Genomic DNA, 27266 nt, shown 5'->3' on the forward strand with positions numbered 1-27266 from the left:
TAACCCCTAACTTTTCTTTCATACTTAGAAGGTCTTGGAGACTAATGAACCTGGGTAAGAATAGCCCGATGTCAGATCTGGTGCTGGTTATTCTGTTTGCCCCTCCAAATGGATTCTCTGTTCTTCTGTGGCCTATTCTGTGTCTCAGGAGGTTGACCTGTATAGAGAGTATGACCAGACTCCTCGGCTAAACCTCCTGCCGATTCTAGATTCTTGTAATGGCTCTGCTCCTGGTCCTTCTGCCCAGAGGCAGGAACAGCAACCTGCTGATGATAATATCTGGGTGCTTCACCATCCCCTTTGCAATTCTGTTCCCCTGCAATTTTGAGTTTCCTGCAATTACCTTGAGTGACTCGTGCCCTCTCCTGAAGTTTGCACAAGATACTGAGACTCTGCGGATGAGGGTAGCCAAGGAGAAAAGAAAAGATCAAGTAAGAAGATTCTAGTAGCATTGAAGACCTCCTTCCCACCCTAGCCTAGGGCCTCCCTGATGGCCCATCTGCCTAGCTTCCCCTTCTCCTCATGCTTCTGCTGCCTGTGCAGATCTGGTTTGAATTTATGTAAAAAATTCCGAATTGACTTGCAGGCTCCAATCTGTAATTTATAACCACTCCATCAATAGGTATTTCTTGTCGAAGCATGTAAGTTAGTAGACTTATCACATGGAGGGAAACAAGAAACATACAGATGTAGTCTTAAGTTGGGTGCATAACTGAGTCTTCAAGGGTTAAGACGCAGCCACAAGCTGCATTTCAGGTACAGTAGATTTACCAGAATATTTCTTTTGTGCTTAAACAATAAAGTAGTTGGTGGTCTGCTGGCTACAGCCTGTTACACATTCCTTGGCTTTATTAGGATAACCATAAGCCTCAAAGACCCACCCTGATGTCAGTAGCGAGTTTTATAGAACACTCACAAGTTTCTTCTTGTTGTATTCCAGGGTATATAAAGTGTGAGGCATAATAGGTAACAGGTTGGAAGACCAGTTGAGGGCTGACAAAAGTCGAAATTCCTGACGTGAATATTTAATAACTCCTCATTACGGGGAAAAGTTGACTACCAGATGCCTGTTGCGGGGGCTCCAGAGCCCACTAAACCTTTGAGTTACTCCAGGAGTGGGAGTGTGCTTTGGCAGTTACCTCTGCCATTCAAACAAAATGGGGCGGTCAGGACATGCCCAGCTGATTTAGGAACACTGGAGAGGAGCATTTGCTGGAAACATCCCATCTGTTATTTAGCAGCCACAGTGGCTAATTACTTCTGATACGGTGAGTTCCTGAGAAGATAGAGCATTGTAGGTTTAAAATACAAGTTTAAAACAAACTCAAAAGCATCACAACAAATGTAAACTTCCTATTGGCATGTTGGTATTGCTAATACACCATTTCAGGATGTACATTTATAGGGGTTCCTGAGATCACCTAAGCTTGAGCTACAGTTAATTGGCATGACAGTGACCTAGCTTTGCACTCCTGAGCTGAAAAACACCCTTGCAATTTGTCAGGTTCTAGATGCTGTCATTTGTCCAGCTGTGCTTTCACCGCAGCTGGTCTGGGGATCAAATTGTTTTGCATTTCCATGGCGCATGAAGTTTCATGACAGAACTCTCATGTGGCAGTCTCATGCCTCGACTCCTTGGGGTATGTGGGAGGAAAAGGTGTCTTGCTGCTCAAACTTCTACTGTTATGCTCCTGTCTTTCCCAGCCTGCCTCATTGTCCCAACCTGACACAGGGAGATCCAGGCTGCAGTGACCTGATGGTTTTACAATCCCAGGCTCCCTGTATAGAAGAAGCTAATGTTTCAATGGGGGAAAAATAGAGTCTTTTTTATAAAAACACTTTCGCACAATATTTTTTATATGTAAGACGAGTCTTTTCAACTGGCCTTAAAAACCCAAATCCAAGAACTCCTAAATTATAGATAAGAAATGACTTGAAGTATTTTTGTTATTGTTTTCATTTTATGAAAAACTTTTTTTTTTTTCTGAAGTGGAAATAGCTTTATATTCATGTAATAGCTCTGATTTTCCTTTCTTCTTAAAAGACAAAAATCCTTGACAAGGTCAATAAGGCTGTACTTTCTCTAGCCCCTGCCTTAATTGAATCTCCCTTCCTCTAAGCTATAGCCATTCTGGCCTACTTTCAGCTCCTTGAATTCACCATGCCACAGGGTCTTTGCACATACTGCTCTCTCCACCTGAAAGTTTCCTCGTTCTCCCACCACCCTCCCATCAGATATCAGCTTTAATATAATTTCTTCAGGGAAGACTTCCCAAATTCAAGCCCAGGTCAAGTCCCCCTTGACCTCATAGTCCCCTATGCATAATTAATAGTGTAATTACTTATTCAAGATCTTATTCCCTCTAGACTGTAAACATTGTGAGGTAAAATAATGCTGTATTTTCAATGCCTTGCAGAGTTGCTGGCATATAGACTAATATCTAATTGCTTAATTAATTATTTAAACAATGCATGCTTATTACAAAAGATTACAGAAAATCATAAGAAAATTAAAATAAGCTATAAACCCATCTCCTAAGGACAACTATTAATATCTCTGTGAATTTTCTTATGGCTTTTTCTTTTTTTTTTAAACAAGCATATGTGGCATGTGGATAAGCATTGCCTTCTGAAAGCCAGATCCTATGGCCATTTAGAAAAGTCTTCTTAAAATGCACCAGATCTCTGGTGGTCAAAACTGATGTTGGGAGAGAGCTTTGAGCAGAGATATCACCATTCACAGTGTGCAAGGCTAGTGAGGTGTGGAAGATGAGGATTAAAATCCAGCTACCAGGAACAACTTCTGGGCACTTCCTACCAAACCCCACTGTCATTCTAAGAGTGGTTGTTAAGCTCCTTTTTGTTAAACAATGATTTCCTAAATATTTGTAAATGTGTAACTTCATGATTTGTTTAATTTTTGCTGCTGTTATTTCCATCCTTTCCCCCTAATTCATCTTACAGGGGAAAATCCTTCAGAACTGTGGTGCCAAATTGCCAATTCTAGTTCTTTTGTAAAGGGGAAGGTACCTGGAAATACATTAGAAACAACTGGATAATCTCCATTCCCAAATAATGATGTTGTATCTTTGTACTGACTATCTAACCCAGCCTTCCTCGGTTAATCCTCACAACAGCACCACAGAGTAGATACTGTCATATTCTCATTATACGCATGAGGAAATTCAGCTCCGAGAGGTACAGACCTTGCCATAGCCACACAGAGAGGGAGTGGCTGAATCAGTGTAACCCAGGTCTGCCTGACTCCAAAGCCCAAACTCTGAACCACTATACCACAGAACCCCAAATGGAACCCTCTTGATTCTATCAAGTAGACCGGGCTATAGGTGGACTTCACAGAGTCTTGAAAACCCCTGAACTTGAATGTAAATTTTGTGTCTGCACAGATGTGTATTTTTCTGGGAAGAGGTCTCTACATTTTCAGATTTGTTGGAAACAAGAAAAATAAAAATTCGTCTGGATTGACAATTACACTGATATTTAATGATCGGTTACCAAGTCCTCTTCTAAGCAATTCAGATATTAAATCTTTCAATCTTTCAATAACACTGTGATATAGATTGTATTACATGCCCATTTTACATTTGAAAATATGGAGGCACAGAGAGGTTATGTTACCTACCCAGGGTCACACAGCTGATCTGTGATGGAGTTATTTCATCCAGGCGGTCTGCCCCATAGTCAGTATTTTTACTCACCACAGTAAATAAATGCCCCTTTGCAAATATCTCAATGCTAATAGGCATTCTCCTGCCCCTGAACTTGGAATGTGTCTCTTAATGTATATAATTAATGTGGTAGCTTTTATCCACTACCCCAAAGCTATTAATAAATTAAACTGATGGTAGACCTTCCAATAGAAAACATCCTGGAAGAGAAGAAATAAGCTACTCTCCTTAGCAAGATTAATCATATTGGTGATTCACACTTTTGCAAGAACTATTTTAACAAGGTTATAGTCCCTCTGGTATGAAATTTAGACAATCAAATTCTTAATGAGAACAGTGACCTGAATTAGCTGGGAGGCCTTTTGGAGAGGGCAGGTGAGGCTCTGAGACACAGAAGGCAGGAACTGAGGACTAAGAGAAAGTGGGAGGGGATCCCATAGAAAACCATTCCAAGTAGGGGATGGAGGCAATAAGTCAGAATATGCATACAGCTCTGCGACATGTGAATTGGTGAATACACACTTTTGTTATACATACAGAGAAATACCCATTTGATGTACCTATATTAAGATGAATGCAATTTGAATTATCTAATACTTTCTCTACACCTTTTGGAATAATGAGACACAACCTAAATTGTTCCCAAATGTTTTCCAGGGATTACCGCATTTGAGGACCAAACACACTTTGCATGTTTTCTTTTTACAGATGGAAAAACAGAGGTAAGAGAGTCAGGCTACTTGTTCAGGGGCTCTTAGGGGATTTAACATAAAGCTAAGAAGAGAATTATGACTTTATTCTCCCTGCTGAGGAATTAGCATTTTCCTGATTAAGTGACATAGAGACCAAAGACTGAAGTAACAGAGTATAAAAGATGAGAATTGAGTCTGCCCCTGGGTCCAGATGAGGTGAAAGACAAAACAGGAAGCATGTGCTGCTTCCAGCGAGAGGGTTCAACCGCACCCAAGCAGCCTCCAAAGCTTAAGCTGACTGGGTGTGGGAGAAAGGCCTGGAAAAGGCACCTTAGGCTGACTTTGGAGAGAGGAAGAGCTACTACCTTTTTTTCTCTGAAAGTTAAAATTCTGGCAATCGCCTTCTTTCAGGTTCATTAAAATTCAGGAAGGATAAAAGAAAAAACGTGAAAATGTTTTTAAAGAGGGGAAAAAAGACAACAAACACACCCACTCTTGCAAAAATAAAATCCCACCCCAAGAAAAGCTTTATGAAAATGTTTTTGAGCTTTAAAAACAGAAGGGGGTTGGAATGTTGATGGAGAGCAGGCCATGGAATGACTATTAAATGTGGCGTCCCCACGGGCTCCAGTGCACATGTACATTAACCCTGGTTGATCTTTGGCGAGAAACAAGCCCTGTTCTCTGGCTCCCCATTCCCCACTCACCCTGAGAAGGAATAAGACCCATTTCAATGGGTGGACTTTGTCACACTGTATGTTAATGTGGTTAGGCACGGGGTGGGCAGGGGGAAATTTGCTTTAATTCGGTGCTTCAAAATGAGAGCCTCCTGCTTGGGGAAAGTTCCCTCTCCACCCACCCTCTGATTCAATCAATAGTCCCAGCCAAATCCTTCCTTCAGTCCCAGATTTCGGTTATATAAACTGTTCTATGACCACAGACATAGGGGACTGGTGGTTTGATGGGTTGAGCCCTCTACTACAGGTTTTACCCTTGGGAAGACGGTTGCTGCAAAGGAGAGGCTAGGCCTCCCTATAATTGTGCCTAAGAGCCTCCTCCCGAATGCCTCTTTGTTGCTCAGATGTGGCCCTGTCTCTCTAGCTAAGCCAACTTGAAAGGTGAAATCACTGCCCTCCCCCTTACATGGGATCAGACACCCAGGGGAGTGAATCTCCCTGGCAACGTGGAATATGACTCCCGGGGAGGAATGTAGACCCGGCATCATGGGACGGAGAACATCTTCTTGACCAAAAGGGGGATGTGAAACGAAATGAAATAAGCTTCAGTGGGAGAGAGATTCCAAAAGGAGCCGAGAGGTCACTCTGGTGGGCACTCTTACTCACACTTTAGACAACCCTTTTTAGGTTCTAAAGAATTGGGGTAGCTGGTGGTGGATACCTGAAACTATCAAACTACAACCCAGAACCCATGAATCTCGAAGACAGTTGTATAAAAATGTAGCTTATGAGGGGTGACAATGGGATTGGGAAAGCCATAGAACCACACTCCACTTTGTCTAGTTTATGGATGGATGAGTAGAAAAATAGGGGAAGGAAACAAACAAACAAACAGACAAAGGTACCCAGTGTTCTTTTTTACTTCAATTGCTCTTTTTCACTTTAATTATTATTCTTGTTATTTTTGTGTGTGTGCTAATGAAGGTGTCAGGGATTGATTTAGGTGATGAATGTACAACTATGTAATGGTACTGTGAACAATCGAATGTACGATTTGTTTTGTATGACTGCGTGGTATGTGAAGATATCTCAATAAAATGAAGATTAAAAAAAAAAACAAACAAAAAAAACTGCTCTAATTGAACAGACTCCTTCCAATCCAGAACGGGGTAAAATAGCCATTTCCACAACAGCTTGTGGCTTATGTAACTACAGCCCAAAATGCAAATATGGGAAATGTGCTCGCAGATTCATGCGCTTCGGGTGCCTCAGGTGAACGACGGTGTGGGGTCCATAGAATTTTGTCCAGGCCGGGGAAAGCCTTCTCCCTTTCTTTACTCTGATAGGTCAGTCCTTCATACAGTCTATCTCAGGGGTGAAGAGCCCCTTCGTACAGTGCACTTGACCCCCTAAGGCAGATTCTTGTTCTTCCCAGAAAATTGATTTATTTTTTATATCAGCGTTCTACCGCTGATATGGTATGAAGTTTTCTAATGACAAAAACCATATATATATAGTATAGAATTTTTGAAAAATACAAAAAATAAGAAAATTAAATTCACCTGTAATTCCACTACCCAGAGCTACTCTTCATATTTTATTTTCCAGCTTTTTTCCTATGTGTATAATATACATACATACATATAATGTAGATATACACAAATACAATATATATATAAAGATGTACATACATATGATATTTAAATAAATAATACATTGGAATAATACCGTGGATTCTGTCTTGAAATCTGCCTTTTACCAACAATGTCATCATTGTCAAAATTATCTCATTTTTACTTCCACTCTTAGGATTTGCCAAGCCTGTGTCAATAGCTTTACATTCCTTATTGCAGTTATCCTTAACACACCCCTGTGAAGTAAGAATCACCAGCCTTTATAGCAGCTGAAGTTCAAGGTCAAGCTTATTTTACTCTGAAATGTTGATCTTAAGCATTGTCTTATATCTCAGTGCTATTAAATACCTCCCTACAGAAGATAGTATTATATTTAACCAATCCCCTATTTCAGAGTATTTAAATTATTTCCTTTTTTTTTTTTTTTTTTTTTGGTAATTATAAATAACTATAGGAGGGACACTCTTTGATATAAATATTTATGCTTCTGTTTCCATAGTATAAATTCCTAGCAATGGAATTTCTGGCTCAAAGAGTATGCCTGTTTTGATGGCTTTTTGTTATATACTGCCAAATTGCTCTCATGAAAGGTGAAATGAATTTACATTCCCATCAGCTTTTTACCCTAATCCAAATCATTTTATGATGAAAAATGAAAAAAAAAAAAAAAAAAGAAAGAAAAAGAAAAACCTTTCTCACTTACTTTCCTTAGGAAAATAAAATAGATATAGAAAAAGTTTGATGATCCACTTGTTCTCTTATTTGCTCTTATAAACTCTTTAGAAAAATTTCTTGGAAGGGCTAAAATTGCAACTGTGAACTGCTACTAGACTGGTGTGATATATTCACCTTCCAGGCAAAACATGTAAATCTTCAAGTTGCTTTTCCTTTATAGTTTCTCCCTGCCCTACAGACTCCAACTCCAGCTTCTGATCACTAATCCCCTGAGGGCACCAATGGAAGAGGTGGCCCCTAAAAACACAGCAGAAGAAAACTTACTGGATGGGGAGAAAAGAGGGTTCGGATTCCCTGCTGTCAGCAAAAAGCTCCTATAAACAGAATGTAACACATTAAGCCCTTGCTGTTAATATGCTGTCTTGACTTTAAAAGATTGCTTTTCTCTCTGTCTTCTGAGCTTCAACTTTTGACCTTGTTACTGTACTTGTCTCTGAATGAAGGGCTTGACTTAAGCGCTTCTTCTCTCCTAGAAGTTCGGTAGCCAAATTACTTGTCGCCCAAGGTGACAACCCAGTGTGTGTATGATCAAATCCACTTCTCCATCATGTAATGAATGAAAAACTTGACACCACCTGACACATGAGGCAGAAAATGGAGGACGTCTTCCATCCTCTGATAAGGGAAAACCAATATGCTGCAGAAGGTGGAGTAGATAACCCCTTTCTTGATTGTAGATGGAATCACTCAAGGTATTTGAGGGAGGGTAAGAAGAAGAGTTTGCACATGCCACACTTAGGGATAGAAATGAATTGCTAGCAAAATGGTTGTGTCTTTATTTTTGATATCTATTTTACCCAGTGATGTTTCTCCATCCCCTCTGCATTTCCAAGTGTCCCAGTGCTCTCATGCTAACATCTGGCTGCTCAGGTCCCTCTTTAAGACATAATATTTATTAAGCACTTCCCATATGCCAGGCAGTCCTATGCACTAACATAAATACGTTCTCATTTAATCCTCACAACTGCAGAGAGATAGGTACTCTTAACAATATCTAAATTTCTATTGTACGGATGAAGAAACTGAAGCAATAAGAAATTAAGGAACTTGGATGACACAGTTGCCCCACACAAATCCATCATCCTGCCTAGTATAAACCAGTTGAAATATCACAAATCCACATCAAGTTGTCACACAGAGCTAGTAAATGAGGCCAGCAGTCTGACTCATGCAGACTGACTCTCAGAACCACATGATTAACCACTATACTATACTATCAATCTAGTTTTTGTTGCTGTTCTAAATTTTCCTCCCTGCCATCAAAAATCATTTGTCTTTTTATTCTATCAGGACCTCGCTGAAGTGGCTAAATAATCTGATAAATTTTGGTTACTCATGGCTGATAATGGACCAAGGTATTATCCATGGTAGGAACATTGATGGTTCATGAGAACTTTCACTGTGAAAAGACTAGTAGTGGCAGCCTCTGAGAAATATGTGGTGCTGGGAGTGGACTGTGGTAATGGGAGGTGATGGGGCATGGTGGGTAGAATATTCTTGGGTGGGAAAGCCTTTCCCACCATCAGCTTATGGATCACTCAGTATACAGGACAAAACAAGTTCTGTATATAATATTTATGCTTTTTTATCAGAATGACTGAATGTTCAGATATTTCCCCTCATGATTAACAGAAGGTCTATAATTGCAGAGCTCAGAAAGTTTAGAGAATGGCCATTGTCTGTCAACCACTGCTGAACACCATGCTTTATGGGAACGACATAATTCCACAGTCTATCCACAACACTCAGTTTCTGCCACATTTTTGTGATTAAGTAAAGTAAAAGGAGTATGACACAGTGGCCCCACACAAATCCATCACCCTGCCTGGTATAAACCAGTTGAAGTATCACAAATCCACATCAAGTTGTCACATGTATTTTATTTGATTGACCTACAACACCCCACAAATACATTCCTTTCCTGACTCTTGGGGCCAGGGTTGTTTGTGGAAGAGTAAAGATGACTTGCTGGAGGGTGTGGCCAAGGAATAATATGATCTTTGGCTTGACAGTGTATGTCTTGGTACTGGACAAATGTATTTAAAGTTTTTTAATGGGCCCTGAAGGTAGTGCTGACATTTAGAACAATATTTTCATGCTGTTTAGGATGAATAACTAACACAGTGTCTGGCTCAGAGCAGAGACAAATGCTTGTTGGTTGAAAGAATGAGTGAGGACTGAGAACTTAACATGGTATAATCCACCGACGGTTAAACAGAGATGAATCTTTAGCAGCGTCTTGAAGAGGCTGTCAGACTTTGGTAAAATGAACTTTCATTTTTGTCAGTTTTATAAGCCATCTCAGTTGACCTAGGTATTTTACTTCTCATTAAGGAAGTTCCCACTCCTGAGATTATATTGATTTCTTCCAAGAATCTTCAAACACTTTCATCAGAGTTGGTTGTTACATTTTGCTTATGTTTGTAAGCTGACTGGGAAAAGAAAACTTTTCATGTTACTGCTACAGAGATAACACCTACTCATACAGAGGTACAGCCATCTCTCCCACAATACTGAAGAGTGTATGAAAGCTTTCATGGATTCCTTGTCCTGTGAGCCCGTCACAGGGGACAGTGGGAGCTCTGTGCTCCAGTGTCTTCATATCACATCACCTCCGGCATCAAGAGCTACCCATCTTCTGTCCGCCCAATCCAGGTTTGAAAGTGTTTTCCTGAACACCCCAATGGGGTCTTGTGTTGTCATCGACACTTGGCAAGTGGTGATTCTGAAGTTCCAGGAGGCAAAAACGAATTTCCCAAGTCTACAAAATGGGAGCTAGTAGCATAACAGAAATGGGTTCCGGGATTTTCATTTACCTACAGAATTTCCAAAGCTAGAACTACAAAATACATAGGCAATTACAAGACTCTCTGTGTGTTTGGGGGAAGTGGGTGTGGCTTTCCACCTTCCCAAACACCGACCATCCTGTGAACCACACATTCTTTTTCAGGCCTCAGATCAAAACAAAATCCAGTGCAAAGCCATTGAACTCTTAATGGAGAGAACATTTCCCTTGTTGCAGACAGCACTGTGGTACTCACCCTCAGAAAAGCTGCTTTTGATGTAGAGGGTTAGGTATGAAAGCAAGACTAAAATTACAGAGTTAAACCTAGTAACCTGGCAAGTGTATGAAATGCTTCTGAGAATATGTGAGTCCTGTTGGGAGTTGAAAATCCTGCTGAGAAAGTCTAATTTTAGTGCCTCCACTTGGAGGACCAATCTTAGCACAGAGGTTTGGCACTCTGAAGCTGCCCTGCTTGTTTGCCAAATAGAGATGAAGATTCGCTGTAGGTCCCAACTGAGTGTGGCTGCAATTAGGGACTTGCTTCCAAAGGGTAGAGTAACGGAAAGGGAAGCAAAAGTAACTTTACAGTGGAGAAACCTGACAAACACTTAACTCGTCCAGGTGATCAAGGTTAATGTCAATAGTGATAAATCATACTGATAACATGCACCTCCTGATGAGATGGGATGAGGGTAGCCTATACCTCTGTGGTCTTTCTCCCTGGATTTGTAATCCCCATCTAATCATGAGAGAAACCACATTAAGGGACATTTTCCAAAATACCCAATCAGCACTCCTCCAAACTGTCAAGGTCATCAGAAACATGGAAAGTCAGAGAAACTGTCACAGCCAAGAGGAACCGAAGGACACATGATGACTAAATGTAATGTGATGTCCTGGAATGGATCCCAGAACAGAAGAAGGACATTAGTGGAAAAACTAATGAAATCCAAATAAAGTGTGATAAAGTGTGTACTTTAGTAAATAATAGTGCATCAGTGTTGGTTTCTTAGTTGAGACAAATGTACAATGTTAATATAAAATGGTAACAATAGGGGAAACTGCGTGAGTATATAAGAACTTTCTATACTAACTTTTCAATGTTTCTGTAAATCTAAAACTATTTTAAAACAAAAATGTCTTTATAATAACCAGGTGACATGAAAAATAAAAAAAGAAGCACTAAAGTTATATGTAAGAAACCAATAAAAGTTGTTACATATAGATGGCAGGAATGGGTGCACAAGGTCAGAAGTAGGAGTGAGATTTTTCAATGTATACTTTTTTAATACCACTTTGAGTTATAAACCATGTGAATGTATTACTTGTTTTTTAAAAAATACATTCTAGGACTGTAACCTGCTTAAGCATATTGAAGGAGAACAACGACGACAAAGATTAAGGTTATTTGGTAAAATACTAATTTTTAAAAAATGTGACTAGTGTACTGAATTGGAGGGCCAGAAATTTGAGTATAAGTTTGCCGGTTGCAAATGCACTCTGCTACAAGGAGCTGTTTGTGGCTGTCCAGTCTGGACTGTTGGATTGCAAGTGTGAAGTTTTGAAAAAGCAATTTGACTCTGAGGGTCCTCCAGGGAGTTAGGTCTTTTGCAAGACTTTCGTCCTTCTTTTCTGGGTGCTTACTTTCTATGACTATTTAATGGCAAGCAGCACCTCTCATTCATTCTGCTGCACAGATGCTGAGTCAGACAGGAAGGGTAGGGCTTTATATTATAGATCTGAGTCCTAATTAATAAATTCAGAGACAGATATCATGCTGTATAATGGAGTGTGGGAAAAGAGTAATAAAGATCAGGCACCAGACTTCCCAGGAGGCCAGGGAAGAAGCTGAGCTTGGGCCAAATGGTAGGAGCCAAAGATGAAGTGTAAGCTGCAGGCAGTGGAAATTGTGCTGAGCTCATCTCAGCCAGGGTCTCAGAGGCATGATGCTCTAGACTGTCTAGAAGCAAGAGAAATGGATAATAGGGAAACACTGTCACTTCATTTTAAACCCAAACCAACAGTCAACCCTTTAACCTGAACTCCCTGCCCCTCTCTCCCATTGTCTCTTTGATGTCAGATATTTTATGGGGGCTTGATGGCCGAAGGTGTCTGGAGTCTGAAGGTTGAAACAATCTTTTCTTTCTGGGTAAAGTCTCCCTCTGTGTTGTGGGATTCTCTCTTTTTCTACCTGGACCCTTTCCTGTGTTGAGACTGTTTAAATGAGTGAGACTAAATGACCTCTAAGGTCTCTTCCACTTCTAAACACCTATGAAATATCTTTGCTTAAGGGGAATTGGATTTCAGAGTTTAAATCCCCTGGGATGATCTGGCAAATCTAAGAGAAGGATTGGTTGGTGACAATGTAAAAGATAAAATTAAATTAAAAAAAAAAAAATGAGGGACTCAATGGCTCTTTTTAAAAAGTTAAAAAAAAAAAAAAAAAAATAAAGTCCTGACAGGATGAAAATTATCTTCCAGGTTTTCCAAGACTCTCAAATATTATGGGTGTGAAATTGGCCACTGGGAATAAAATATGGAAACAGGAATAGATCAATTAGCTGAATCTTTGAGGTTCAGATTTCATGAGTTCATAAATGTTCTTTGGTCTTCTGAGAAGACAGAATATATGCAAGAAGCTGAAAGCTTTTTGTCCATGCAGAGTTTATTTTCTCAAACACTGCTTATCCATTTGTAGAGCTAACAGACTTTGCTGAAAGACTATCTTGTGATACATTTCAGGTAGAAGTAGGCTGTTTTATGCAATCATATCTCCCCAGGAGGAAACCCGTCCAAAGCTCAGATGATTCACACACAAAAGTTTGTGGAGTTGTTCATGTCTGAACTAAAAATTCTCGGGAGACACATTAGCTTGTTTGATAACCAAGAAAGAACAGTGTTTTTGTGCACATCTTTTAATACAGGAAATATGGGTCTAGTCTGTCTCTTTCCAAGTGCACGCATATGAGGGAATTTTGGAGTAAAATGCTGCTTGTGTTAAAAACATAGTTAAAAGAGAAACACACGAGGACACTGAGCAATGGAAATGCTTCTCTGATTTGTACCATGCTAAATACAAAAGTGCACAAAATCTACTAAGGATAACAGAACTAAAGCAAGATACTGAACAACTAGAAATGTTTTCATAGGTATTTCCCTGTGAAAATCATTTTCAGTCGTCCTGGCTACACCAATTTCATAATTAAAAGACAGTAACACACGTCGAATTGTGTAGCAAAGAGCAATGCCTATTGGGAGGCTCAGAACCAGTCTGACAACTTCTCTGAGATTAGAAAAGGGGAAAATATCACTTTACAGAATCTATTTTTCAGAAGGCAGGCACAGGCATTCTGCTGAGACAAGGGCGAGGCGAGGCAGGGCATGGGGAGGGAACGCCGCAGGCTGCCTTCTACTTCCCCCTCCATCACAGACCTCAGGGAACTGTTAGCTAATGATGAAATCACACCGGAAGGCAATCTCCTTGGACCCTTTGGATTGTAAATCTCCTCCAAGGCTGCCTTTTAGCAAAAAATCACTCCGGGAAATTTGTACCTGAAACCCTTTCTCCCTCCCTTTGGGCGAATGTTTTAGAAAATGATTCTACCAAGCTGCAGCAAGAAGGAAGCAAGGGAAGAGTCACCGGCTGGGGGGAAGAGGGGCAGGGGCTCTGACGTGCCTGGCTTGGAAGGAGGATGCCACTCTCCCCACAAGCGAGAAGTTGCTGCAAAGGCCAGTTGTGTATGCGGTAGTGGGGTCCTCCAAGTGGAGAGACTGATCCTATTGCTGGGGGGAAACAGGGGAAATGTGGGCAGCAGCAACTCAGATCTCAGACAGGTGTCACCCTAATATGCCTCGGTTCCTCTCATAAAATGAGGAGGGGCAAAGAAGAGAAAACAATGGAGAGAGGGGATGGGGTGGGGTGGGGGTGGGGTGAGGGGAAGTGAGAGAGGGAAGTAGAGCAAATCATGACAGGATCTAACATCCAAACACAATTCCAGTGTCTTTGTTGAAGATTGTGGCCAATAATGTTAATTTAATGGAAAATCCGTAGAGAAGCAAGCATCCAAAACGATGAGTTCCAGGAAATAAATGTCTCTTGTTCATCAGGGGTTTTGGCAGTTGGGTTTTTCTTATTCTTTGTAAGTGGCGAGTTCTCTGGCTCCCTCCAAGTCAACCGCTGCCGACTGGCTCCCCACCCTGTTATTGCCTCCGACCTATTTTTCTTCACTTCCTTTAAACTAATCTGAAACCCTCACCTTTGTCCTAAATTTGAAGCTCAAGATTCATTGTTTTAAAAAATGACCTGCCACGACAGCATGTAAGTTATATAAATGTCTGCCCAACGCTAACAGCACCAAGTAATAAGCTTCAAATCCCCAAAGCAACATTATCCTGCCAACCCCTTCTTTTCTCCCAGACTTACCAGAGTCCGTGGGATGCTTGCCAGAGAAATACAATAAAATGTGAGAACGGGTATAAATAAAAATACAATTTTATATACTGTATCTTTGTTTCCTTGGTTTTCCTTTTATTTTAATCCTTCTCTCCCCTTTTCTCCTATCATCATATTATTTATTTTTACCTAATTTGGTTTTGTCTCCTGTGTTTTTTAATTCAATTTTATTGAGATATATTCACATATCATACAATCATCCAAAGTGTACAATTGTTCACAGTACCATCATATAGTTGTGTGTTCATCACTCCAATCTATTTTTTTAACATTTTCCTTGTACCAAAGAAAGTGAAAATAAGAATAAAACTAAAATAAAATAAAAAAAAGCACCCAAATCACCCCCCCACCCTATTTTTCATTTAGTTTTTTGTCCCCATTTTTCTACTCATCCATCCATACACTGGGTAAAGGGAGTGTGATACACAAGGCTTTCACAATCTCACTGTCACCTCTTGGTCTCCTGTTTTGATGATGGTAATATATCTACTCTTTCCTTATGAATGTCTAGGCCTTCTGCACCATTTTGTCAATTTCCTCTTTTGCCTGTTCTTATATCTTTCTGTGTGGAGTTAGTCCTTCCCAGTTGAACTCTTCTTTGTCTTTTATGTTCTGCGCCATCAGTCTCTCTCTTGGTTTCCAACTTGTTGGTTCTTGCAAATCTTACCTGGCTTTTCACTGTCCCAGTATTTTCTTCTGGTCACTGTCTGTAGGGCCTTTCCCATTCCCTGTTGTATTTCTTGATAACTCAAATGCCCTGTCCTTCCAAAGCGGCATGAAGGATGATTTTGAACCTCTTTTTCCTTTGCTTGATTTAAGAAGATTCTAATTTTCTTTTTCACTCCTATTTTGTAGACTAGGTTTTGGTCTCCTAGCTACATGTCTGGCAGGGGTGATTAAAAAAAAAAATATTCCCTTCTTGGTTGCACAACTTCTAGCAGGATGCTGCCACCTTACTGAGAAAGTGTTCACCTTAGATGGGGACAATCAGGAACAGGCACCACTCAGATAACCATTTTATGGTGGGGTACTTGCAGCAGGGAGTTGGGTTTGCTGTTGGAGCAGTTTAGTTTGTTAAGAAAGGGTCATGGTGGAGTCCCAGGATTGTCTGCCTTGCCAGGAGTTCTCTAGGACTGTAGCAGCATTTCCCACCATCACCAGGGCATTCCTTATTACCTTAGCAAAAGAAATGTCCTCTGTGCTCTCCCAGAGAACACAGTCAGTCAGCAGCTTCTCAGGTCCTACGTAGTAAATCCATTCTAACACTGCCACCTTCCTGAGCCTTCTGACTCCCTCAGTATTATGCTGAACTAGCTCAGACATCTCCACCTCATTTATCGTAAACCATTTTTAGGCCCAAATTTCAAGGAACCATACCAATAGAATATTTGGATTGGCTCCAAGGGTCCTTACTAGAATAATAAATCCAGAGTCACAGGTGAGTTCCCCTATGTCAATTCATTCTCCCCTCTGTAAGCCTCTGATTTTCACCCATCTGCCCCATCCAGCATCCTCAATATCTACCACTCTAGGTTTCTGTCAGTCCCTATTATCCAGGTTCTGCTACTCCTTTGGCATGTAAACTCTTCCCTCTTGGATTAAGGACTGTACTTCCCTGCTTGGGTTGTGTATGAGACCTGACAATGGTTATTAGCCTCTGGAGGCAAAGAAAGGCTATGGGGGTGAATCTGGAAGAAAATTAAGACCATTTTCAAGACATCTCCTTCAGGTGAGGTCATGGTTTTTAGGCAGGGAGAAGCTACTCTTCTCTGGGAAAAGGTGAGGGGCTGCTTCTGCTAATCTGACAGGGCTAGGAATAGGGGAATTCAACATTTTCAGAGTTATCCACCAAAATATCCCATCTCATATGTCTCAGGGGCTACTGTTTTCTTATTATAATCCTGACTTTGACGTCTATTGAGATTGTACATTCTACCTCCTTTTGCTTCTTTGCCATCTCTACAATTAGATCATGGGCCTGATTTTCAGCATCATCTTCCCTGTGGCTGCAGATGAGGATTTCCTTTGAAACTTCCCCAGAGGCCTTCTGTCTTTTATACTGTGGCTTGTTTTGGTAGCTAATTCGTTGTCTTTCCCATGCCTATCATTGTCTTTTTTCAAGGTTTCCAATGCCATTAACAAAAGTCCAGCCTATCAAAATCCTTATAATTATTGCTGCCCCACACCATTCAAATGTGATAGCCGCTGTGTATCCCAATATCTTAGCTTCCATCTCTACCTCGTCCCAATTAACCACAAATGAAAGTCTTAGTAATTTGATGCCCCTGCACACAAGGAGCTAAAATCCATACAATTTTTTTGAAGTACTTATCACCAGATAGATGAGTAATTCAGCTCCAAAATCCCATCCTGAAGAAATCTTTACAGGCCACCCCTGGTTCCAACTTTCTGATACTGAGTTCTACAGAAAGTCTGAGGCATAGGATTATGTGCTACTATTTCATTTTGGAGTGCAATTGCAGAAAGCCAGAACAAGGGAGAAGGGGAGTGAGGCAGGGAAGGAGGATAAGCCAATTCAAGGATATACTTTTGTGCTGTACACTACTTGGTGTCCAGTTGGACAGATTAGACTATCTTCTGAGATACCTCATAAACAAATGCTTCTCAGGGTATCTTGTCCAGGGAAGAACAGGAGAAATTTGTCTGTTGGTTCCTATTTGCCATTGGTCAGTTTTTCCCAGGTTGCACATGTTAATTATTAAGGAGTCTCACACCCAGAATTAATAGGGAAGTTCCTGGGGCAAGAACTGAGAGGTCCATGTCTTGGGCATGGCATGGAATTTTTAGGTTGAGGATGCATAAAAGAGGTCAGTGTCCGTGCAGAGAAAGTTGCCACAGGGGAGGCTGCTGCTTGAACATATGGCCAAAAGCCAACAGACATGAGAGGCTAAGAGGCTCTCCAGTGGCTCATAAAAGCTGTCTGAACATCATCCATGTGTAATAATCTCTAGATATATATTTGAGAAAGAGCAAGCATCTCATTGTATTTCCTTAGGTTGAATAGGATCACATTCCCAATCCTATGCCAATCACTGTGTCATGAGGATGGGAAATGATGAATGGTTAAGCCAATCAGCATCCACCCTGTATCTGGGGGTGGTTCAGCTTCCCTGGAAGAACATGGGCTCATAGAGGAGGGGTAGATACTCTAAAGAAAATCAGTGTACTCTTATCAAAAATATCAATAGAAAAGGGAAATGGGAGTGATTAACCAAAATTCATAAATGGCCGCTGTGCAGTTATATTTACCTGCCAAGGACAGAGAAAAACTTAAAATGGTTTCAAATTGATTTAAAATACTAATCCCCAAATCTATTATATTAAGGAATTTTACATTTGTTCAATATCTGAAAATTGTTACTATTAGCAGCAGTACCAAAGTGGAAAGGTGAGCTTAAATGTATGTGCTGTTCTGACAGGAAAGTTGTATGGGGGCAAGCTACTGAGCCCCAGTGCCACTGGAATCTTTTCAATGGAGTAAGATCTGGCTGGAATCCAGACATTTAACAGTCAACAGTAGGAGATATAACAGTGTATTTTAATAGAATTGATAAAGTGGATCTGAATTTATTTTCTAAATACTACTGATTCCCTTGAACTACCCCTACAGTTTGAAGAATCTGCAATCTCCAGCAAAAGTCAGTTTTTTTCCATGACCAGTAAAAGTCAAGGAGCAGATGCTATAAATTGTTAGTGTAGATTTGGGGTCAAGCTACTTCTCACAAGGCCAACTCTGTACAGTAGGCTCCAGAGCGAGTAACTGCAGAATTTTTTTAATGTGGGTCCTAAAGAACAAAATGACAAATATGATATATATATGATATGATTATATATATGTAAAGAAGTTTTACTACAATGTCAAAAAAAGTACATCTTTCTTTTAATTATTGTGGTTAGAGAAAATTATAACAACTCAAATATCAATTTTATATATTTCCATTTTTTTATTTAATAAGGGGTAATGATTCTTTAGAGTAGCATCAAGTGATACAAATAGTAGAGTAATAAAGCTCTAAGAAATAATGGAACATGATCCATAAAATGATAGCATTTTAAGCATTCAGCCTCTGGCCTAAGGAGTGCTAGAATCATAGGTAGTTTTTAAGGGATCTCCAGAGAAACAGAATACATGTGGGGATCAGCAAGTTCAAATTCCATAGGGCAGACTGCAAGCTGGAGAGTCTGATAAAGGTGATCCTGAAATCTGGCAAATCCAGCAAATCTGAACTTTGTAGGGTAGGCCACATGCTGGAAACTCAATGAAGGTGAAGTTCAATTTACCAGAAGTTGGCAGGTTGAAGAAAGAGATAGCAATTCATTTTTCTGAACTTCTGAAATCCTCAGCTCTACCTTTTAAGATCTCCAGCTGAATGGATGAGAAGTCTCCCCACATTGCTGAAGGCAATCTCCTTTGTTGATTGTAGATGCAATCAGCCATAGAGGCAATCAACTGATTATAGATGCAAATCTGTCTCCAAAATTCCTTCACAGTAACAATCAAGCCAGTGCTTGCTTCACCAAACAACTGGACAAAGTTGAAACATGATCTTTATCACAGATAGCTATTTTTCTGCTTACTCATGAGGCTAACTGTCTCCTCACCTGGGTAAGTATGACAGGAAACTGGTGTTAAGAAAAAAATCACAGACCAATGGGAACAGAAATGACCCAAGATATTCATATGGAGCTTTACAGAACTTTATCACCCTTGCCTCAGTGGGAAGAAGGTAATATAAATAACATGATGGCTCCTTCCCAGTAACACTATGGTTGTTATGCAGTATTTAGGACATATTTATACTAAAAAAAAAATTTGTTGTTTACCTGAAATTCAGACTTAACTGAGTGTCTTGTATTTTATCTGACAACCCCAAAAACATGCAACCATCACATGGTATACTTCATTCCTGTGCCATCTGCTAATTATAACCCATAACACACCTATGAGAGATGCAAATTCCTTCCCCGCTCCAAAGTCAAAGATGGTTTATGAAGTCCAATTTTGGATCATTTCCAGCCACAGTTTGGATTGTTTACTTCAGGGACATTGATTAAGTCATATATTACAAGGAAGGCTCCCATTGCCCTAATTCAAAGCAGCTGGCCAGCCACTCCTGCCAGCCAAGCCTCAGGGTGGAAGCCTCTAGAAGCCTGCGCTTGGGAGGAGGGGGAGGGCAACCAGAGGACAGGTTTAATATTAAGCGGGGACATCTCTTAATTCTCTTGTGGAAGTGCTCTATATGGAGCATCAGGTTACAAAGCCCCAGTTAGTGGGGGGTGAGGAGGGACACAGTGTAAAGGAGGTACTGGAGAAATCACATTTGAGGATCAAAGAATTCAGCCCGTCAAATGCTATGGTTTTGTTTTTTTTTTTTCAGTGAGGAAACAAGCTCACATTTTCTCCCTGAGGGCTTAGAGACAAAAGCCAAGGTTCAGTTAAAAAATTTTTAAGACATTTTTTAAGCCTGCAAACTATGTCTGTATATGCCTTGCTTCCACTTCAGCTTTTTTCTAGTGAAATTTGGGGGCAGGAGAACATTTTGTTTTGAGTCTATATTGATAACAATCAGTTAAGTGAATATGACCATTTTGGAATGTATAAAAACTTTCATTTGGTGCCCATAAATCTGGCAAATGTGTTTGTTTACTTATCAAAGCTTATCATTTCAGCAATGAAGGAGGATGCTTTACCTAAACCTATACAGTGATGAAGGGTTGGCTGTTCGCAGGCCTCTTGTTTGTTTTTGTTTCTTTTTTTTTTTTTTTACTTTTCTTTCTATAAGTTTGCCTACACTGCACAGGACTGGGGAAGAAACTGTAGGATTAGAAGATGTGGAAAGATACAGAGAGGCAGAAGCCCAGAGTGTGGAAAGAAGACTGAAATGAATGAAGTAGATATATTTCCCCTCCTTTAACAAATATTTCAAGTTTTGCCTTTTTGGAAAGAACCCAGCTTGTTTTAACTTCATTTTCCAGAAGATAATGCTTCTATGAATTTGGTTGAACTAAAGAACAGAAATGAAAGAGAAGTCAAGGTAAGCATGCTATGGAATGAAATGTACTCGTTCAGAGTAGTTTGTCATTCATGTCTATTGACCATAAACACCACATTAGCTATGCTATAGAAATAAACAGAAGATAAAATCAAAATTCAACTTTCATATGGCTCCAAGGCAGACCTTATATTTGCCTTTGCATGAGAGTTACTTTATATGTTCTGTTCGAGCCTGATAGAAGTTTGGAATCTTACAAAATAGGAGTTCTCTTAAAAGTAGAAAAGGGTTTTTCTGAGCATGGAAGTTGCTTGTCATAAAGCCTAGCTGAGACTTGAGTCCACCTCTACAGATTCAGAGTGTCATCTGTGTATCACAATCCAAGAGCAATGTTTTCAGACTTTTAAATACTAGGGAACCTTCTTCCATAACCTGGCCCCGTCTTTCCCATGCCCATCGAGAAGGTTCTGGTGGAATTCCAGAGAGGTGTTAGTGGTAAGTGGAATGGTGAGGATGTTCCTATTGAGGTTGACATGATATTATGGGGAAGTCAGAAAGAATGTGGAAGAGCAAGTAGAAAAGGCTAAACTAAACAGACTCTAGGCTGCCTCTCTAAGTACTAATGGGAACTCAAAAGCTGAGCACGAATCATCTATACTATATAAGGTTTTTTAAATTTATTTTTTAAACTTGGGTATAACTCACTTTTAGTAAAGGACACAAATCTTAAGTGTACAGCTCAACTTTTCACAAATATATACGCCTTTTGGGAATGAATCATGTACCCCACAAAAGACATGTTCTTAATCTTAATCTTGTGGGTGTGAACACATTTGTAAATAGAATCTTTTGAAAATATTATTAGTTAAGGTGTGGCCAAATTAAATCACATTGGGTCTTAATCCTTATTACTGGAGGCCTTATAAAGAAAGGAAATTCAAACCCAGGTAGAGAGAAGACATAAACCAGGAGAAGTCAAAATCAGAGGAAACCAGGAGAAGCCAAAAATCAGAGGAAACCAGAAGGGCAGTTTGCCAGTTTGGATATATTATGTCCTCCCAAAAAACATGTTTTAATCCAATCTTGTGGGATATTTGGATTAGGTTGTTTCCACAGAGATGTGACTCACCCAATTGTAGGGGATAATTTTGATTAGATTATTTCCATGGAAGTTTGGCCTCACCCATTCAGCATGGGTCTTGACTAGTTTACTGGAGCCGTATAAGAGCTCAGACAGAAGGAGCTCAGTGCTGCAGCTGAGAGAGACATTTTGGAGACAGCCGTTGAAAGCTTATACTTTGGAGATGCTAGCATAGTGTTTGCTCCAGAGAATTTATGAGAGGACAGAACACCCCAAGAGCAACATTTTGGAGAGCACCATTTTGGAAACATAACCTGGGAGCAAAGGAAAAAGACTCCAGCCATGTGGCTCGGAAACAGAGGTTTTCCAGATACCATTGGCCCTTCTTCAGTGAAGGGACCCTATTGTTGTTGCCTTAGTTTGGACACTTTTATGGCCTTAGGACTGTAACTTGGTAACCAAATAAAACCCCCTTTATAAAAACCAATGCATTTTAGGTGTTTGCATAATGGCAGCATTAGCAAACTGGAACAGGCAGATACCAGTGGAGAAAGAGATTGACACGTGACAGGGGACTGCCATCCTCAGTATTTTAGGGAATGCTACTGACTCCGTGAGAAAGCATGGCCTTGCTGACCTTTTGATTTTGGTCTTCAGAACTGTGACACAATAAATTCCCATGGTTTAAGTTAGCGCATTGAGTGGTGTTTGCCATAGCAGCCCTGGCAAACTAAGATAACACCCATCTAACTATAGCCAGATCAAGATATAGAACAGGAGTCTGCAGTTACAGAAAGAAGCAGCCCTGACCGCAATATTCCATGGGCAACAGTTTCAGTGATTTTGTTGGAGAAACAGCCATTTTTAATTAATAATGATTGTTTAAATTACCTTAACTTCGTAACAACAAACTGAAAGCATTAACTTTTGCTCCAGGCAGGCCTAGTCAAAACCATCTAAGTACGCATCTCAAGAACCAGCCCGGCAGCAGCACCACTACTTTTAAGCCTAGAAAGCAGCAAAGGGCTTTCCAGGTGAGTGATGTAAGCATGAATTATTAGCTTGGAGAAGTAGACATGAGATTTGCTAGACTCTCCATTCTTTAGGAGGTCTGCAAACGTCTCCCCTCATCTGTTCACCACCTTTTCTTATTGCTTTGGTAACCCTTGATTTTCCTGATATTTTTTAATCCCCAGACTTTTTGCCAACCTGAAAACAAAAAGAACCCAGGGTCTAGGTCATGAAATGAATGTGGAGACAAATGGCCCAGAAATGCTTCAAGCCCTGAACCACAGATTTTATTGGCCAGAAGAGTGTGTGAAATCTGCCAAAACCTTTGTGCTGCAAGCTTGGACAGAGTAGATTGTGTAGTCCCAGAGGCTCTGGTGGTTCTCCTGGATGGCTCTTAAAATCATACCAAGTCCAAGCAGCCATCTCAATTCTGAGACTGGCACAATGGTATTTTATGTCACACAAAATTGAACACAGGTTGAGGAACAGAATCAGAACTTAGGAATACCTTCCAAAGCTTTATTGCTACATGGAAAGTAGAACATAGCTGAAGCAGAATTTATACGCTTCTACTAAAATATGGCAAATCCCAACAGGAAGGCAAACTTAAGGATAGAATCTCTGATAAATCGGACAATTAAGCAGCAAGCACTTATTAAACACCTGTAGTTTATCAATGTTTATTTACCAAATATTTATAAATGTATATTGAGCATCTATATGTTTAAACACTGTGCTGGAAACTATGAATGACACCATGGGAAAATAAGACACAAAGATTAATAAGAGATAATCCCTCCTCAGTGAGCTTAGCCCCTAGTAATGAAGAGGAGATATATGTATGGTTGATGAGGTAATTTGAATGGCCCTCCTAACAAAGTATAAGACATTTGATTTAAATAGTGATTTTAAAGGATTTACTGAGTTAAGGGAAAATAATGGATCTGCAGAAGCCAAAATACACTGAAAGCAGGAACCCTCAGAGGCCGTTTCTCAAACCCTGGTAATCCTGGACTTCCATTTTGGTTACTGCTCAGGACCTAACATAGGAAATAAAGTCTAGGACCTAATCAAGGTGAGGATTCAATTAGGAGAACTGGGATCCCCATGAACCTTGTATTCTGAGTAAGAGTGGACTAGACATAATCCCACTGTAGAAGGGGATATCAAGTTGACCTGGCACTGGATGGTGTCAGTTTTCATGTAGATTTATGCCTTGAATTCATACTATCTCTGTGATCTAAAAACCTCAAGTGAAGAATTAAATTAAAAAGAAGTCCTGCATTGTAATTATCCCTAAGCAACTGGCAGAAACCAGTATAACTTTTTTTTGGAATTGTCAACCACAACTCAGGTTTCAGAGAACCACAGATAAAGTACCAAAAATGTGAACTCACAGTGAAAAATCACAAAACATGCGAGGAGATAAGTCACCTTGAATGACAGCAGAATTAGACCTACAAAGACTTCAGGTACTTCAGGAAATTGTCAGATATAGAATATACAATAGTTTTTATATGTTTTAAGAAATAAGAGAATGATTTGAAAATATGAGCAAGAAACAGAAAAGTGTGCTCATTTGTGTAGCACATATACTAAAATTGGAACATACAGACAAGATTAGCATGTCCATGTGTACACACAAATTCATGAATCATTCCATATCAAAAAAAAAAAAATGGGAAACTATACAAGCAGAACTTTTAGAAATTAAAAATTCAGTGGGTGGATTAAATGGCAGATTAAACACAGATAAGAGATTTTTAAAAACTAGAAATAAAATTTGAAGAAATTTTCCAGAATTTAGTCCAAGGAATCAAAAAGATAGAAAATATGAAAAAGTGGTTAAGAAACATGGAGGATAAATTGAGAAAGTCTACCAGAAATCTAATAGGAATTCCAATAACTTCTAGAAATACTAAAAAGACCTCGAACCTAGTCTTCAGGATGACAGTGAATCTCAATTAAGATAAATAGCTAGAAAAATATATCTAGATATATCATAATGAAACTGAGGACAACAAAGACACAGAGAAAGTTGTAAGAAGATCTGGAAGGAAAAGATCAAATATAAAGGAGCAAGTAGTACTGAGCAGTCTGAAAGGCAGAGGACAGTGGAGTAATACTTACAATATGCAGAGAAAAAAAATAAATCTAAAATTTTTATATCCAGAAAAATTATCTATCAAGGATAAGCATGAAATAAAGACATTTTCAGACAACACAAATGGAGAGTTTAACACTGAAAGGTTCTCATTAAAGGAAAAATCTAAAAGTTATTCTTCAGAGTAAAAAAGACTGAAATGCAAGAAGGAATGTGTTAAATATTGTGCTTATTTTATGGGGTTAAAAGAAAACCTAGGGCCACACGGAGCAGACAAAAGCTGGAAGTCAGTGGAACCCAGAAGAGAAAGAAAACATTGCCATGTGCATTGCCAGGTGATGGAAAAGTCAAGGAACCCTGAAGATTGCCGGCCAGCCAGAAGATACCAACTCTAGGAGAAAGAAAAAAAAAAGAAAAAAAAAAGCTAGAACTAAATATTGAAAGAGAATAACTATAATTAGGAGGGGATATTATTTGAGTTTTGTTTTAAGTTGCTTACATTGTTCAGGAAGAGGGAAAATATATTTATTAAATTAATATATTGATAAGTTAAATTTGCACATTCAATAGCTAGAGTATCCACTAAAGGAAGACATAGGGTGTATAATTCCAAACTTGCAGAGGGTAGAAAATGGAACCAAAGAAAAATAAACTCAGTTCAAAAGAAGGCAAATAAAGAGGGTAAAATAAAGTCACAGAAGAGATAGGAAAATAAATAGAAAGTACAGAGTAAGATGATGGAAATAAATTTAAATATATTGGTAGTAAAATAAAGGTAAGGAAATCCAGCTATATGCTGTTTATAGAGATTCATAAGGACACAGAAAGGTTGAAAGTAGAAGGATAGAAAATATCTACTGGCAATTACAAACCAAAAGAAAACTAGTATAGCCGCTGTACTGTCACATGCAGTAGGATTTAAGATAAAAAGAATTATCGGTGGTAAAGAGGCTCATTATAAAATATTAAAGGTCTCAACACATCAAAAAGATATCATGATTCTAAACTTGTATGTACTTGATACATAAAACAAAATGAAGATTTTTGATAAAATCTGCATAAATGCATAAATGCAGATAAACAGTGTAGATCTGTAAGTGACAAATGTCAGAGGAGAAGAATGCATACAGCAAAATGCTATGTGAGTTCAGAGCAGACAGGAAATAGTGGTGAATAAAGCTGGGAATGCAGGGTAGAGCCAGATTATAGTGGGTGCTGAAAGTCAGAAAAATCTAGACTCAGCATGATAGGAAATTGGAAATCACTTACATTCTTAAGCAGGAAAGTGACATGATGGAATAGTGTTTTAGGAAGAAAAACTTAGAAAATCTGTCTATTGTGTGCACAGTGGATTGGCAAGGAGAGGTCCACCCACATTCAGCTGCTTTGAACTCTCATAGTCCCTTTAACAGCCATCACATTCTTTTCTCACTTCATATGTGCCTCTAAATTGTCTCTAAATTGCGAGCCCCCAGGGAGCAGGGTATGAGTCTGTCTTTTCACAGCAGTATCCTGGCTCATAGCATAGTAGCTGGCACATAGTAGCTGTTCAATAAATAGTTGTTAAATGAATTAATTTCTCCCATTTTTGCATTTCAAAAACAGTGGCTCGTGTGTTCAATCCTTTTTGCTCCAGATCATTTGTTGTAGACTCAGGTGCAGGGATAAGCAGAGAACCCTCACTTGGCCCCTTCTTGAACCATTGTTCCAGACAGTTAGGGTTCAGAAATAACCTAAGAAATGCCTTTGGCCTGAAGATATTTTTCACCCACTAATTTTCGTAACCCTGTTTGTTTGAGAGGAAAGTTGATCCAGATGTTCCAGATTCATTTACGTTGAACTCATCACCACGTGACACTATAACAGCTTTTGATGGCCACGAAGTCATTCTTTGCAAACCAGGCAATTGTCTTTTGGCAACTAAAAATGAGTGCAGGACCCCAACTCTTTGGGTTTGGGTCCAAATTTGGACTTGACAAAATTGGGAGAGTGTGAAGTTTGGCAACTGTACGTTCTACCCTCCCTGCTGAGGCATGGATGGGATTTTATAGACCTTGGAATGTAGATTTCATAATGATTCAGATGTACATCACAGTGTAATGGTTTAATCCATCAAAAGGAAAATGAAATAATCTCCTTCCTTGTCTTTGTGATTTCTTCTTTTGAAAGAAGTGGGAGGGAAGAGAGTCTAAGGAAGGAGTATTAAAAGAGTAGACAGTAAAACACACACATGCACCTACACAAGTGCACACATACATCCAAAATTCTTAACAACCTAATGATTCATTAGCAGCACCAGGGAATTTAAATGTGGAAGCCCCCACCCCCCACTTTCTTCTCCCTGTTCTTTTCTCTATCCACCCCTGTCTCCCTGACATAAGAGTAGGTTTT

Source organism: Choloepus didactylus, chromosome 4 (genome assembly GCF_015220235.1).
Source record: "Choloepus didactylus isolate mChoDid1 chromosome 4, mChoDid1.pri, whole genome shotgun sequence".
NCBI classification, from domain to species: domain Eukaryota; kingdom Metazoa; phylum Chordata; class Mammalia; order Pilosa; family Megalonychidae; genus Choloepus; species Choloepus didactylus.